We start from the raw sequence: 17,989 nt of genomic DNA on the forward strand, positions 1-17,989 counted from the left end.
AAAATAGTATGATGGTGCCCGCCCGTTTTAACCCTTATAAAAGTAAGTGATGTGAGAAAATGAATACAATTGAGGTCGAAGGCTAAAATATAAACTTTAAATCATAACATAAATTTATAAATTAATCATTAACTATTTAAAAACATGGGTGTTACATCAGGGGTGCTAGCTTTCCTCCACTGCAGATATGAGTCAGATACCCATAACGAGCCAACCGTAACGGGTATGAACCACATGTTCCTTTGGGCCCAGCGAATAGCCCACTCTCGACAAGACTCCGAAGTGTGCGCCAAGGCGGTTTGAGGGATGGTGTCTAGCTTCGGGGTTTTCCGTCTTAAGCCCACTTGTCTCATCAATCTCTCCGGAAAGGTATAGACCATGAATTCCAAGACGGGAACGTGAATCGATCGTGTCGGATCCAAGGATGATACTCCAGTCACCGACCTAAGATGCCACCAAGGAACTATATCCGCCTGATCAAGGGCCCACCTTCACTCTTCAATTTATTTTGCCAATAGTTGCATACTCGAGTGAAGTCCACCATGTATAGCCTCGTTCTCATCGCAATTGATCGGGAGCGATATCCTGTCACGTCAACTGGGGGCTTGATTAACCGCAGCCTTTCCATCAGCCAGATCTGCAAAAAGGAGACAAGAGTTAATGTCCAAACCAGCCAAAAAAAAAAAACTGAACGAAAATAAGCAAAAAACGGCCGAATAGGATAAGAAAACGGGTTCTTACCTGTAAAATGATAGGACTCCCAAGATAAGGATGCTCGCGATTCGCCTTCCTGTTGTCAAATCCTAGAATGGTCTCCCCTAAAACTAAACACGCTGGGCTCCTGCGCAGTTCCATTTGCTCCACTATGCCTAAAAATCGAGGGTCACCCCTTATTTGTTGGTCCACATGCCCTCGCAGAACATAGCAATGAAGAAGGCAAAATCCATAAGCTCTGCGCCTCGCCACATAAGAGATAGTAGAGTCCTCCCTATTTATAAATCGATCGACAAATTCAAACATACGGACACCTTTTGAGGTCACAAGACGGTCTACCTCAGCCTTGGTCAATCCAAGCAAATCCCTAAATTTATTTTTATAGCCTTGAGAGTTAGGGGGTATAGCCGGAACACTTTCTGCATCTCATCTTCCAACTGCAGCAATTTCTTCAGGAAAGGGACAAATTTCGCCTCCCGAAAGGCAAATACATGGAAATTCGGGTCCCAATATTCAAGACAAGCATCCAAAAAGGGCCTAATTGCCTTCACCAGCTTCAAACTTATGATTGATCCTAAGTTAAAAGCACCCATGTCGTGTTTCTCCACATTCGTAAATTCATTCGTCCACTCTTTAATGCGATTTTCAAAGGCATCCATATTTTTGTTGGAAACATTTGAGAGGATATATAAGGTTTTAGCAATAGACGAAGTCAAGGAAGGGAGAATTGTGAGAGTAGAAGCTCAACCGAGGTCTCTATTTATATTATTCGCTGTTTCCTAATTTTAGCTGAGGACAGACTAACTGGAGAAAAGACGCAGCAGTTGTTGCGCCTCTTCGAAGGATCGCAGCTCCTGCTGCGCCTCTTCCCCAGTCTCTCTTCCTCGTTTGACGGCCGTGGGATCTTTTCTAATCTGTTTTAGTTAAAGTTTCCTATTCATATAGGGACATAATTCGGTAATTTCGATTAATTACCAAATTTATGTTTCCTAATATTTTACGGGTTCGCTTTTCGAGGCAAAATCGACATTTTCGCCAAATACACACACTTACTCGTTTTTTTATTTTCTTTATTTTCGGGGAATCATTTCACTCCCTGTTTTCAAAAGTGTTTCTGATATACTTAGACATTTCTTTTAAATTCTTTTTTAGGGGGTAGCCCTCCCTACCGTCCGGTCGCGTCATTTTGTCACACAGTTTTTTTTCATTTTCGTCATTTTGTCCATTTTTCGGGCACTTTTTTTTCGTTTTCTTCTCTTTTTCGCGCTAATTTAGGCCATTTTCACTTTCTACGTTAATTCTTTTTTCTATATATTTTGCTTGTGATTTTCTATGCAAATTTCAACAGCATGACTGATACCCGTCGTTGTGAGTACCAAAAATAATATTTATATTTCCTATTAAGACTAACAGAAGCTAGTGGTAACAGGGTCGAACCACAGGGAGGCGAATGTAATTAATGATTGTCTAATTCTAGTCTAAGATAACGAATGTGGGGGTTGAGTTGATTTGGTCTATAGCTAAAGGCAATAAAAGATAATAAACTAATTAAACGGGTGAAAACAGATATAAAAGAGGTACTAGGATGGTCGGTTCACTATAGTTTCGGCGGCAGCATACTAAGTAGGTCTAAATCAAACACGTGAGACGGGAAAATAAGAGGTCCTCTCGGTCCACTCTCACAAGTAACATCTTTCGATCTCGCTACAGGTCCCGAATATCACTAATACTGACTCTCGTCCTGAAAAGTGACTAAAAGTCTAAACTTTACCTATCTTTCGATCTTAGCATAGTTTAGTCATTTTAATTGATGGTCTAACAACTTTCCCTATCTTTCGATCTAATGGGTCAGTCATATACTAAACATTTAACTAGTCGCATGCATTCGATTCGTCAAACATAACAATTAAATCAATTAAAACGAAGGGTATCTCATGGAGCCAGTCGATCGACCGGGTATGGTGGTCGATCGACCATGACGCGATTTAGGTCGTCCTAATTCTAATGCCGCTTAATCCTACAGTTCTCCTACATCCTAGCACGATGGATTTAGCTACTCATGACTATGATGGAAACAACAATAATATTAAAGATTAAAACTACTGAATTCATGCTTGAATTAACGGAATAAAAGATTAGCATAAAACGATAATTATGGCTTCGGGAAACTAACTAGAAATTTCTATACTATCGACGCAATTAAGATGAACTGAAATAAGAATAGGGGAATACCGAAATTGCAGAGGTATTGTAACGGAAAGATTAAAAGCACGAACGAAAATCCAATGCGAAACAATATTCCGAACCCTAATTATTTGATATTCTAAAACTGATAAAAACTGAATGTCCCTGGATGATTATGCTGAAAACCTAGCTTACGTTATATAGAATACAACGTAACTCTTATTTCCAAAACCTAAAATACAATGGGCTTCAAGTTCCTCGATCTTTTAATTCACGTCTGAAGTATCGGTTTGGTCGATCGACTGCTGGGACAGGTCGATCGACTGGTTTTTGCTGAACAGTAGCTACTGGAACCCGTGAGTTGGTCGATCGACTGAAGGCAGTGGTCGATCGACTGAAGTAGCTGACACTTGACTTCTAACTTCTTGTGGATTTGTCTTTCGGGCCTTGAAATGCGCACCAAGCTCGTTCCTTAAGTGAATACTTCACGTCAAATGCAATGCTGGATGCTCGGGGACGGATTTAGCTTGATTTCCGCTGAATTCTTCACATTTCTGCAATAATGTACAAAAAACACGAAAGTAGACGGAAATAGGGGAAAAGGTAGCTTAAACTACACAAATTAGCTCTCAAATGCGTGTAAAATGGGGTGTAAAACATCATATAAATGACACGCATCAAACTTCCCCAAACCAAACCCTTGCTTGTCCCCAAGCAAGAACTAGACTCGATCTAATGACCTATTGGAACGAGTTCAATCTCAGAGCGAATTGCAACATGTAAAGCCTAAACCATTTTAATGCAACAACCAACAATTAATTAGCAATGCGAATTATGCAAACGAATTATGAAGTCGTTAAAAACTGATGAACCGTCGACTATAGAGACTTATCAAATTGGACTCTCGCGGGTCGCTCATATCACACATACGCACAGGTGAATATATAAGAGGATAGAAAGAATTCATTTTTTAAAGACTCTCACCTAACTACGACCTATAAGAATATGCCTGCAATATAATATGAAAGTAATCTCTATGACCGTACATATGCATTCCAACCGAACTAATGACCATGACACATGCCGAGATAAATATGGATATGTGAGGTATGGGTAAGAAGAGGCAAAACATTTATGGGAAAGTGGAGGTACAGGTGATCAAGCTAGTACCAAAACGGAACCATATGGCAACATCCAACTTCTTGCTCAAAATCAATCGAAGCAGTGCTATTAGCAAGCACAAAACTCACAAACTCCAGTATAACAGTAATCAACCAACTCCCCATAAGGTACTAATGCAACATGGGAGCAAAAATCGCCATAAAATAAAGACTTTGAATTATGCAAATAGATTTTCTTCCGGACCCCAGTCGATCGACCAGAAATGGCAGTCGATCGACCGCTTTGAACAGTACAGAACTCTTTCTTCTCTTCTTTTTCGAGTCATTTTTTTTCTTTCTTTCTTTTTCTTTTTTCTTTTTCTTTTCTTTCAACTTTTCAACTCTTTTCCTCCTTCATTCTTTTTATCCAACTAAATCTCAATAAGAGTATATGCTACCAAAAACTATGTAACAATCCCAAAATCGTAAACTACTAGCTTGACAAGGGCAGGCTAAGTGTAGGATGTAGTAATGGGACAAAAAGGCTATTTTTGGCAGTGTGAAGCTTATGGGCAAAACGAATAAAGGGAAACCTCTACCACATGTGTCAACAAACCACAAACCGAATGCATACAAGTATTAAGCAGATTAAGTTCATATTTATGCAAATTTATGTAACATGTCTCATAAGGAGTAACTACTCACATTCCTAGATAAACTGGTCATAGATGACACCAGTTATAAGCTCTAAACCTCAGAAATATGATGTAGCTTGCCAAAATTCTAAGTCAAGTCTCAAGTTCAGCAAATAATTTAACGAAAACTCGTGGACTATGCATATATGATTCTACTAATAACATGTCAATTAGCAAGGCTTAGGCGAAAACAGATGCAAATGCAATATCATCATTGAAATACTACCGTTCCGACTCGACCTATATGTTAAAATGAACGTGCATTTTTTGAAATTTTTGAAATTTGTCAAAATTTTTTTGAATTTTTATATAAAGAAATAAACAACAATGCAAAACAAAATGTAAACGTGAATGCAAGCAAATGAAATGCAACGCAAAACCCTTCCCCAAACCAAATCACACAATGTCCCCATTGTGCAAAATCATGTAATGAAAGAAAAGAGAAACGGGAATTTGCGAGAAAATAAATAAATATGACAAGAAGTAAAACTCGGGAACTCACAAGACTTTAAGCGCAGAAAAAGGAAACCTCCCCAAACCAGCGTGAGCTAGGAGGTTTCAGTAGCCAGCAATGCTACTAATAAGTACCTAAAAAGACAGAAATAACACGCATAAAACCGAGAAAGCAAAGTGGAAGCGGTAATTATGTGCAAAAATAAGAAAATGGAAGAAATCAGAAAAATGACGGAAAGTAAAGTGGAGTAGAAAACTGAAGGAAATGTAGATTCATATACACTTTTAACATACTCATATATGTCTAATAAATTTGCCATAAAATTAAAACGGATTTTATGCATGCAAACATTAATAAAAGAGAAGAGAAATAATGTCCTTACATTGTAGTATTTCGGTTTAGAGGGCACAAAAGAGATCACCTTTCTCTCTTGTTCTTGAGCTTATCCTTATGGAAGAACAAAGATCTAAGTATAAGATCTCTCCCTATGTATTATACCCAAGGCTTCTCTTAATTTGATTAATATTACAAATACTAGTATAATATTAATCTTATGAAAAATTGAACCAAAATTATTTGGTTTTATGCTCCTAAAACCGGGTAGGAGAGGAGAGATTATGGAGGATTTTTCTCTTTCTAAAACTCTTATTTTAGATGATTAAGAATAATAATTCACTAGTTTTTCTCTAAGTGAATAATAGGTAAAACAAGAAGAAAAATCACTAGGATTTTTCTCTTCCCAAAACCGGTGGGAGTGGAGGAGAAAGAGAGCCAATGCATGCCCATATTTGTCTTCACAAGATGAATAGGGTTGCATGGCTATTATAGCTTTTTCATCATTATGTTTTCCATTTTAAATATAAACATAATTTTAGCCTAATGCTCCTCCATTATTTCGGCATTTTGACATAATATGGATTCCATATTATTTTGTCAATTGTCAATATGTCACATGTCATGTGTGACATAAATTTGTTATGTATTTTTAACATATTAAAAATCAACGTATTAATAAAAATACGTCACATACAAAAATGACTTAGTAATTTCATAATTACTTGTGCCAAAATATTTTACCATTTATAAATCACAACAGATTGTATTTATATCAATTCATTCAAATTTAATTGTTACATTAAACAATTTATTTCATCCGAGTAATTATACAATTTAATTACTCAGACCGTATCTCATTTAATCACATTTCAATATGATACGTAAATTTTACTTCCAAAATCGTCCATCAATTTTCAAGTAATTTAATTAACTCGTAACATTATACGATTAATTAAATAATCAATTAAGAGTGTCGCCCTTTAGGTATGACCTAGGGGTCAACGATCACCACCGTCACACGAAAGTAATGTCAAACTCTAGTCGACCAATCATTACCGATATATGTTGACCGATTAAAAGAATAATATTACTTCCCAATTGTATTCATTTTAATGAGACTTAAAACATGTGATCATCATGATCAATGATCGTGATCGCATTTTTGTCGGAGGACACATATTCAACAATCTCCCACTTGTCCTCGACAAGTGTGCGTCACCAATTCTCTTGTCCTATTACTATCTCCCACTCAATGCAAGGTGTCTTTCAGGTCGTACTTGCAAGTGATCATATCGAGTGTGGTTTCCTCGATCTGGAGAATAGCGATTGACCGGATTTATCCACACCGGATACCTTCCGAGCGTGGCCACGCATTTCCGATTCATTACTCCTCGAGTGGCCCCGAGATATTGTTATAACCCCGACTAGGGGTGGACAATTCCTATCGCACTCATTCCCTTCGACTAGCCAACACCATCATAACCCAAAATATGCCCATTTGACCCCATTTACGAAGGTCGTAGTAACACAAATCAAAGTTAATCAAAATCGTGCCATCTTAGGCGAATAGTCTTTAGTCAAAAGAATCGACTCATTTGAATACTATAGTAGCTCTCGCCACGACCAGGCTATATAAATTTGCGAGAACTCTATAAGCGGTCATTAGGCCCGACAAAATGTTCTTGACAGTCTGCCTATGTGATCGACTAGTCATCTCACATGACTCTATGGCACTTGAACTTGCCATCAATCGCCTCACACTCTAGTCACTTCGAGACGTCACCTCATACAAGTGACTATGGGCAAATACTATGTTAATCCGTGTTCACTTTAACGGGGTTCAATTGTCTCTACAACCCGTATGGATGTAACAAAGTATAAATTAAAGATAAAAGACAAATGTGATTATGAACATGAACAAAAACAACACTTTTATTTCATTTCAAAATCTAATGAGAAATTTGGCACACGTTTAAGTCCCATGGACGTAACATGCCCATCATGCTTAGCCTGCGATAAAGGCTTGGTGAGCGGATCGGCTATGTTGTCATCCGTCCTAACCTTACAAATCGCAATTTCCTTTCTTTCAATGAAATCTCTTATTACATGATATTTTCTAAGTACATGTCTAGATCTATTACTAGACTTCGGCTCCTTAGCTTGGAAGATCGTCCCACTATTATCACAATAGAGAGTGATGGGATCATCGGCGGTAGGTACTACTTTTAGACCTTCCGTGAATTGCTTGATCCACATAGCTTCCTTGGCGCCTCGATCCGCTATGTACTACCTCCGTTGTTGAATCCCGATTCTGACTTCCTTGAAGCTTCTCCCACTACGGCACCACCATTGAGCATGAAAACAAAAACTTGTGATTTCATGTCATCTCTATCCGTTTGAAAACTTGAGTCCGTGTATCCCTTAACACGCAACTCGGTGTCTCCTCCAAACACAAGGATAGAGTCCTTAGTTCTTCTCAAGTACTTAAGGATGTTCTTCAAGCAATCCAGTGACTCTCCGGATTTGCTTGATATCTACTCGTCATGCTCAAGGCATACGAGACATCGGGACGTGTGCATATCATGGCATACATGATTGATCCAACAGCGGAAGCGTAAGGGATCAACTTCATGCGTTCAACATCATGGGGTTCGGAGGGACATTGAGTCCTGCTCAATATCGTTCCGGTTACCATAGGTACCAAACCCCTTTTGGATTTGTCCATGTTGAATCGTCGAAGAATCTTATCAACATAAGACTCTTGACTTAGTGCCAATATCCTCTTGGGTCTATCTCTATAGATCCGGATACCTAATATGCGTTGTGCCTCTCCTAAATCCTTCATTTGGAAGTGGTTACCTAACCACTTCTTAACGAAAGACAACATCGGAATATCATTTCCAATGAGTAGTATGTCATCGACATACAAGATTAGGAACACAACATTGCTCCCACTGAATTTCATGTATAAACATGGTTCCTCAATATTTCGAGTGAAACCATTTTCCTTTATAACATGATTGAATCGATGATTCCAACTTCTAGATGTTTGCTTAAGACCATATATGGATCTCTTAAGCTTGCACACTTTGTTAGGATTTTTAGAATCAACAAAACCTTCGGGTTGTATCATGTACACCTCCTCTTCTAAATGCCCATTTAGAAAAGCGGTTTTGACATCCATTTGCCATATTTCATAATCATGAAATGCGGCGATCGCTAACAAAATCCGTATGGATCTTAGCATGGCTACGGGGCGAAGGTCTCATCATAATGGAGACCTTGGACTTGGGTAAATCCCTTTGCCACTAGCCTAGCTTTGTAGACATCATCATGTCCTTCTATGCCATTCTTGACTTTGAATATCCATTTGCATTGAAGGGGTCTTGCCCCTTTAGGCAAATCTACCAAGTCCCAAACTTGGTTTTCATGCATAGAATCCATTTCGGACTTCATGGCTTCAAGCCATAAGGAGGAATTTCGACTAGAGATTGCGGCCTTGTAGGTGGCGGGCTCGTCACTTTCCATAAGTAACACATCGAGTGTTCCATCTTCCTCGATAAGTCCCACATATCGATCGGGATGGCGAATAACTCGGCCCGTTCTTCTAAAAGGAGGAGGAACAACCGCGTTAGATGACGAAGGAACTTCTTCTTGCGCCTCTATTTCGGTTTGTGGCGCTTGAACTTCATCAAGTTCAAAATTTCTCCCACTCTGTCTCCTAGAAATAAAATCACTTTCTAGGAAGACAAAGCATCATGAGACACAAATACTTTGTTCTCTTGAGGCTTATAGAAGTAATAGCCTCGTGAGGCCATGGGATAACCTACAAAAATGCATTTTTCGGATCTTGGGGCAAGCTTGTTGTCGTTCTTAGTTTTGACGTAAGCATCACATCCCCAAATCTTCATGTGGGATAGATTTGGAACCTTTTCTTTCCATATCTCATATGGAGTCTTTTCAATTGCTTTGGTTGGACTTACGTTCAAAGATTTTATTGCGGTTTGAATTGCAAATCCCCAAAACGAGTTCGGTAACTCGGTTTGACTCATCATGGATCGAACCATATCAAGTAAGGTTCGATTCCTCCTTTCGGCAACACCATTGAGTTGTGGTGTTCCGGGTGGAGTAAGTTGTGATATAATGCCACAACCTTTCAAGTGTGAATCAAATTCAAGGCTAAGGTATTCTCCACCACGATCGGATCGTAGTGCCTTAATCCTTTTGTTCAATTGGTTCTCTACTTCGTTTTGAAATTCTTTGAATTTCTCAAATGCTTCACTCTTATGTTTCATTAAATAGATATACCCATATCTACTTAAGTCATCGGTGAAGGTTATAAAGTAGTCATAATTACCACGAGCGGTGATACTCATTGGTCCACATACATCGTTGTGTATGAGTCCCAATAGCTCACTAGCTCGTGTCCCTTTACCACTAAAAGGATTACGAGTCATCTTGCCAAGTAGGCAATATTCGCATGTACCATATGATTGATAATCAAATGGTGAAATCACATTAGTCGAAATTAATCTTTTGATGCGATTCTCGTTTATGTGACCTAATCGACAATGCCAAATGAACGCTTCACTTGGGTCACTTGTTTTGAGTTTCTTTGATTGTATGTTATAGATATCATTTGTCGGATTTGAGGTCTCTAAAATGTAAATGCCATTAATGGAAGTAGCTTGGCCAATAACCAAATCATTCCTAGAAATAGAGCAACAATTGTTCTTAATGACAAAACAAAAACCGTCCACGTCTAGCATGGCGATTGAAATAATGTTTTTAGAGAGTGTAGGTACATAAAAACAATTATGCAAATACAACTCAAATCCATTTGGCAAAGCTAAAACATAAGTTCCCTTGGATTCGGCCGCTACCCGAGCTCCATTTCCAAGGCGTAGATCCACATCTCCCTTGCTAAGCCTCTCCACATCTCTTAAACCCTGTAAATGATTACAAAGGTGAGAACCACAACCGGTATCTAGTACCCATGTCGTAGTGGAAGTATAATTTATATCAATAACATAAATTTCTTTAGGAATTGTACCTTTTGGAGCAATGAGTCCTTCCCTTATATTTCGCAAATACATAGGGCAATTCCTAAGCCAATGTCCCATGCCATAGCAATAATGGCACTCATCATTAACTTGCTTGAAGTTTTTGATTTTCTTTCCTTTCTTCTTGAACCTCTTGCCCTTTGTAGCAAGAACTTGATTGCTAGAGCTCCCACTAGCTTTGGCATCTTTATCTTCCAGAGACAAAGACCCTATAGCTTGCATGAGGTAGTCTTCCTGAGACGGACTCACACGAGGTCTAGTAGTCATGGGTGGTTTAGAAGTGGTGATGAAATTAAGGTTTCCATCCGAACCTATCCCGAAATGAAGTTCTCTAGTTGTATCGAAATTATTGTTGGAGCATACGTCGTCAAGAACATGGTGATATGACTCAATAGTTATTGGTGCGGTAGCATTTGTTGGATTCATTGTAAAAACTACAAATATGGAGGAAAGGAAATATTAACATTTGTCTTTTTAAATCATACTTGCAAATAAACAAGATATGAACATTTATATAGTGACCTCTACCCAACTATAATAAATGATTCCAAGACCCAAATTCATATTAACTTAGGGCACGGTGTGCCGAATTACCCTTTATTAACATAACTCGGTGGATTAACTTTTTAATCGATTCTACTTTTAGAATTCTTGGTCGATGATATTTACATTAATATTCATCTCTAGCCCGAAACACATCCGGAAATCGTCGTGAATACTTTCGTTGAGTACAACCCAAATTTCGAATAAATGTGTCCATAATCCAAACCCATATCAATTTAGGGCACGGTGTGACGAAATACCCCTCATTAACATGAACTCGGTGGATAAACATTCATCACCCACTTCCCCTACGTAACAAGGTTTGTACCCGGTGTGGTAAGTGCACTCCCTCGCGAAATAGGTTTTCATGGTTTCTACTATTTGGTAAGGCTATGTCTCAATTGATTGTTTTAGCGAGAGGTCATGTCAATTTATTATCTATCACGTTTTAAGTGAACTAAAGCGGTGAACTACGATAATTCGAATTGACACGGTCGATAAACTCGATAAAATAAGGATGCATGTTTAGTTATGGCGATTTAGCGATGCATGTGACATAAAATAAAATGCAAGCATAAAGATAAATAAATCCTAGTATGGCCTTTCCTAAAATAGAAAAACTATTAATCTATTACATATTCGGAAACCAACTCCATTGGTCCCTTGAACTTCGGTTGTGGCACACATCTCGAGGTAACACCGTCTTTATGTATCGCCATTCTTGAAGTAATCCGTCTTTTGGAACTCCGGAATGAATAAAATTACATAATAAATTACATAATTTCCTATTATACATTTGTAACTAAAATAAAATAAATCTATTAAATTACAAAACGGTGATACGAGATCACAATAAAAATTACAACCGAATCGATATTCCCATACATTTCGGGAAATACCAATTAAAATCTAAGGCCATACTAAGTAAAATTACATAATTCAAAAATTACATAAATTAAAATTATGACAATCATAAAGAAAATGCAGCATTATAATATGTAAGAACATGCTCAATTTTTATGCTAAATCGCCTTTTAATTAGCCAATATCGTATATTGCTCGGTTTTTACGGATTTGCGTGATTTTAACATTTTATAATCACAAAAATACATAAACTCATATTTATGCATAAGTTAATTACCCTAACCTCTTAGGACTCAAAAAATAGTCTTCACTAATAATTTGACCATAATTAACCTTTATTTATAAAATTGTTCATAAATGGACCAAAAATTACAAAAATAAGCCATTAAACTTCAAATAAATCGAAAAAATTTCAAATAAATTCAAAATTTGAAATTTAAATTCATGAACATTCTGGAAAAATTCCATGACACTCATAATGTTCAAAATCTTAGGTCAAAAATTTCGAAATTTTTCCCGGAAAAACAATGTTGCGGTTTATCGATTTTTTTAATAAAATAATCATAAAAACATGGAAAAATTATTTTCATTAACTTTTCAATTTTAGATCTGAAAAATATAATAAAATGCAACATTAGACGTTTTTCCTAAGTCATAGATTATGTTTTTATTAATTTTCACTAATAATGTCACTATTTATGCCATTTTTCTTCAAAAATTCATAAATCATGCAAAAGACTTCTTTATAGCCAATTATTTTACACACATCTTGTAAAATTGCATGTGACAACATATTAATTTTCTATGACCAGATTCGAAATTTAACTCATATTAACCTATTTTTCTCTTAAATCCGAATTTAATAATGAAAAATTCATTTTTCGAGCACAACAAGTGCAAAAATTATGAAAAATTACAGGTTATCTCAAAATAATATATGTAACATCATATCCAAAAACCAAGTGAAAATTCGAAGTATAGCTAATTTTCGACCAAAAATGACATTTTTACTCATAAAATCACATTTAAATGCCATTATTGTAAATTATGAACAATAAAAATCCGAAAAATTAACCAAAATATCCTAAAACATTTTAGGACCAGAAATATTAACATGCATGTAATGATTTCGTGATATATCATAATAACACAAATATTACAAGTTTTATTTTGTTATTCATATAACTCGGAAAAACTTTTAACCAATTTGCATGCAAACAACCGTGGCTCTGATACCAATTGAAGGAAATGTAGATTCATATACACTTTTAACATACTCATATATGTCTAATAAATTTGCCATAAAATTAAAACGGATTTTATGCATGCAAACATTAATAAAAGAGAAGAGAAATAATGTCCTTACATTGTAGTATTTCGGCTTAGAGGGCACAAAAGAGATCACCTTTCTCTCTTGTTCTTGAGCTTATCCTTATGGAAGAACAAAGATCTAAGTATAAGATCTCTCCCTATGTATTATACCCAAGGCTTCTCTTAATTTGATTAATATTACAAATACTAGTATAATATTAATCTTATGAAAAATTGAACCAAAATTATTTGGTTTTATGCTCCTAAAACCGGGTAGGAGAGGAGAGATTATGGAGGATTTTTCTCTTTCTAAAACTCTTATTTTAGATGATTAAGAATAATAATTCACTAGTTTTTCTCTAAGTGAATAATAGGTAAAACAAGAAGAAAAATCACTAGGATTTTTCTCTTCCCAAAACCGGTGGGAGTGGAGGAGAAAGAGAGCCAATGCATGCCCATATTTGTCTTCACAAGATGAATAGGGTTGCATGGCTATTATAGCTTTTTCATCATTATGTTTTCCATTTTAAATATAAACATAGTTTTAGCCTAATGCTCCTCCATTATTTCGGCATTTTGACATAATATGGATTCCATATTATTTTGTCAATTGTCAATATGTCACATGTCATGTGTGACATAAATTTGTTATGTATTTTTAACATATTAAAAATCAACGTATTAATAAAAATACGTTACATACAAAAATGACTTAGTAATTTCATAATTACTTGTGCCAAAATATTTTACCATTTATAAATCACAACAGATTGTATTTATATCAATTCATTCAAATTTAATTGTTACATTAAACAATTTATTTCATCCGAGTAATTATACAATTTAATTACTCAGACCGTATCTCATTTAATCACATTTCAATATGATACGTAAATTTTACTTCCAAAATCGTCCATCAATTTTCAAGTAATTTAATTAACTCGTAACATTATACGATTAATTAAATAATCAATTAAGAGTGTCGCCCTTTAGGTATGACCTAGGGGGTCAACTGATCACCACCGTCACATCGATAAAGAATGTCAAACTCTAGTCACCAATCATTACCGATATATGTTGACCAGTTGACAGTAACAATATTACTTCCCAATTGTATTCATTTTAATGAGACTTAAAACATGTGATCATCATGATCAACAGTCGTGATCGCATTTTTGTCGGAGGACACATATTCCAACAAAAACTCCCTCAATTCCGCAAATCGACCAAACACACCAGGAGAAAGGTCGTAAACAGGTACATCAGCGACAACGGTCGATCGACCATAGCAGGCAGTCGATCGGCCATATTGAACATGAACAGAAGCTCCTGGAAGTTGCACCTCAGTCGATCGACCATGGTAGGCGGTCGATCGACTGGAAATACTGCTGTAACTTCCTGATTTCGTCAAATTAGCTCAATAAATTGAACTAATGAGGTCTATAAACCTGCAAATGCACAATAAAACGCGCCCAAAATTGCGCAAAACCCAAAGTAAAGTCTAAAGTGCTTAAAAATCCTAAGCAAAATAATTAAATGTGAAGTCTCGCGCACACAAAAGCACTAAAAAGGTTCAAAAGCAATAAAATGTAAATGTTTTTGAAGAAGCCTCAATCAACTAATAGTTGATCAAGAACGGCCACGGAATGGCCCACTTGACTGGCTTCTGGCTACAAGAGGTAGCCTCAACAGTGCTCATCTTCTCAGCGACACTCTTCTCAATTCCAACATCCGCAGAACTCAATGGATCAACATGTCGGATATCTTCCCCCTCAATGACCTCTTCAGACTCGTCAGAATCCAAGTCGGACTCCGTTGCTTTGACTGGCTCATCATCTGGCTCCTCATCAGTCCCATAGCTAAGGCATCCTAGACCACCTCTTTGAACGATCGGCTCCTTCACGGCTGGAGCAACATGCGGCTCTTCCTTCCCCAAACCAGCCCCTGCAATATCTAAAACAGTAGAATCGTCCTCCACTTTGCTCCCAGTCTGGAGCGGAGGTGTCATAACAGGAGTAGGAATAGAGACAGGCATATCAGGAAGTATAAAATAAGATTTCTTTTCAGAAACCGTATTGCAAGTGACAGGCCACATGGGGTCTTTCTTCCTAGCTGTATGGGCAAAGACAATGGAATGCTTCCCTACTTTGAAGGTCAAGGTACCCGAACCAACATCAATAACTGCACCAGGAGTGTGCAGAAATGGTCTACCTAGTATGATAGGTATGTGTGCATCTTCGGGCATATCTAGTACCGCGAAGTCAACAGGGAAGAAGAACTTCCCTATTTGCACAGGGATGTCCTCTAAGACTCCTATTGGCTGGACCGCAGAGCGATCAGCCATCTCTACTGTCATGTCTGTGACTGCAAACCTATTCAACTTTAACTTCCTAGCAAGACTCAAAGGCATTACACTAATACTGGCTCCTAGGTCACATAAGGCTTTCTCAATAGAAAAGGTGCCAATATTACACGGGACTGAAAAACTACCCGGGTCTTCTAGCTTAAGGGGTGCAGTATGGGACAAATAAGGGCATGTCTCCTCAGTTAATGCGACAGTATGCACAGTTTCAAGTGACTTCTTTTTAGAAAGTAATTGCTTCATAAATTTCATATAAGCAGGCACTTGATTGACTACTTCAAGAAAAGGAACTTGTACGTTTAAACTACGAACGACATTTTCAAACTTATTAAACGATACCTGTTCCTTCGTCGGCACCAATCTCTCCGGATAGGGGGCTGAAAGTAGCAACTTAGCCCTCTCCTCTAAGTCTCTCATGCCGGCGTCAGTGCACTTAGGCTGAAAGTCCATCACCTTCTCTTTATTGAAGCTCGAACCCTCTTCAGATCGTCTCAAAAACGAACCATTAATCGTCATCGGGTCATACTTCGGAACCGGAACAGACCCATCAGCACTTGGGTCTTGCCCCAATATTTTCGGAGTTGTCGTACCCCGAAACAAGTGATCCCTCAGATTATTGGGCATTGGAGGACGAAATTGTTCATTATCAGCAGCGGTTCCAGTCGATCGACCAGGCTGGTCAGTCGATCGACTGAATTCAACAGTACCAGAAGCTCCTGTTTGTCGTGCTTCAGTCGATCGACTGGGTATGTCAGTCGATCGACTGACATACCTGTTGGTCGTCTTTTTCTTTTTTTTATTCGTCACTGCTTTCTTCTTGCTTGGTTCCGCCTCATCTTTTTCAGTGACGTCCTCAACCATAATAAGCCCATCAAGGGTAGACCCACTCCTTAAGGTGATAGCATTAAGGGTCTCTTTTTGATCCGTCTGAGTCGGTAAATGTCCCGGAGCTCGAGTTGTACTCTTGCTAGCCAATTGAGCAATTTGGCTCTCTAGTAGTTTTATCCCGGCCTCTCTAGCTTGGGACTCCTTTTGCAACATAGTCTTCAACTCAGCAAAGTCGGAATTTTGGGATTGTTGCTGTTGCGGCACATAGGGAGGTTTTTGAAACTGTTGTTGCTTATGAGGGGGCACATAAGTTTGCTGCTGCTGTGGAGGTTGAGTAGGATTTAAGACATTTTGGCTACTCCACCTCAAGTTTGGGTGGACATTCGGCTCATAGTAGGTGTTTGTCTGCCTATAATGTTGAAAGGCAACACAAGACTCAAAGGGACTGGGACAATTTTCTGAAACATGTCCCTCGACTGCACATCTTTTACAGACGAAAGGACCGCCTGACACAGCATTTACATGGTAAATACCTCCTTTTGAAGCTCCTCCCAACTCGTACTTGTCAAATCTAGCAGTGAGAGCTTCAAGTGCAGCCACATAAGGAGATTCAGCACTTCTCCTTTGATTCCCCCTGGAATTCCCATGCTCAGCTTTATGGGTGGCTAAGTCATCAATGATCTTCCACCCCTTAGTCTCTCCCATATTCTTTGCAAATCGGCCACTAGCTGCAGCATCCAAAATAGCCCTCTGATCGTCATACAGCCCATTATAGAACTGATTGCAAAGACTCCATTTTTCGAACCCATGGTGCGGAATGGTTCGCACCAGCTTCTTGAAACGGACCCATGCTTCATGAAAGTTCTCATCAGGTCCCTGTTTAAAGCTCGTGATCTGAGCTCTAATGGCATTCGTCTTCGAGGCAGAGAAATATTTCTTGTAGAATGCCAAGGCCAAAGAATTCCAGTCGGTGATCCCATGAGCAGCTCGATCCAAATCTCTATACCACTCCCTTGCAGCATCACGGAGTGAGAAAATAAACATGGTCTCCTTCACCTGGTCTGGGGTCACGCCGGTTGGTGGGGATATGGAGCAGCAATAATCAATGAATATCTCCATATCCTTAGCTGCATCCTCATTTGCAGGTCCCCCGAATTGGTTTCTCTCAACCAAGTTGATATAAGATGGCTTCGACTCAAACTTTCTATCCGCCCCTGGTAATGCGAATCCCTTGTAGAGATTCTCAGCCGCCGGCTCTGAGTGACAAGCAATAGTCGCATCTTCAGCCATCTTTAGGAAATCTGGAGAAGTGACGGTCTCAGCTGATGAAGTAGAAACAGGAGATGAAGGTGGATCTTCCTCGAATAGAGCGTTCTCGTAGTAACTAGACAGAGTACTCAGCTATTCCTCTGTCGGCAATACCCTAGCTGATCGCCTCAACTCACGCAAGGTCTTCTCAATCTCAGGATTGATCGGTAGTAATTCACCACCCTGTGACCTGCGCATAAGATGAAACTACAAATAGAATATAAGAA

General features: G+C 38.2%; 1 non-coding gene across 1 annotated transcript; it reads left to right on the top strand.

Moving 5' to 3' along the window:
* Window positions 1-17,256: 17,256 nt before the first annotated feature.
* Window positions 17,257-17,363, top strand: LOC141653977 (small nucleolar RNA R71). Its single transcript, XR_012547562.1, has one exon. It is a non-coding gene; the product is annotated as a small nucleolar RNA R71 (small nucleolar RNA).
* The last annotated feature ends 626 nt before the right edge of the window (window positions 17,364-17,989 follow it).

The sequence above is a fragment of the Silene latifolia genome, chromosome 4 (assembly GCF_048544455.1).
Source record: "Silene latifolia isolate original U9 population chromosome 4, ASM4854445v1, whole genome shotgun sequence".
NCBI classification, from domain to species: Eukaryota; Viridiplantae; Streptophyta; class Magnoliopsida; order Caryophyllales; family Caryophyllaceae; genus Silene; species Silene latifolia.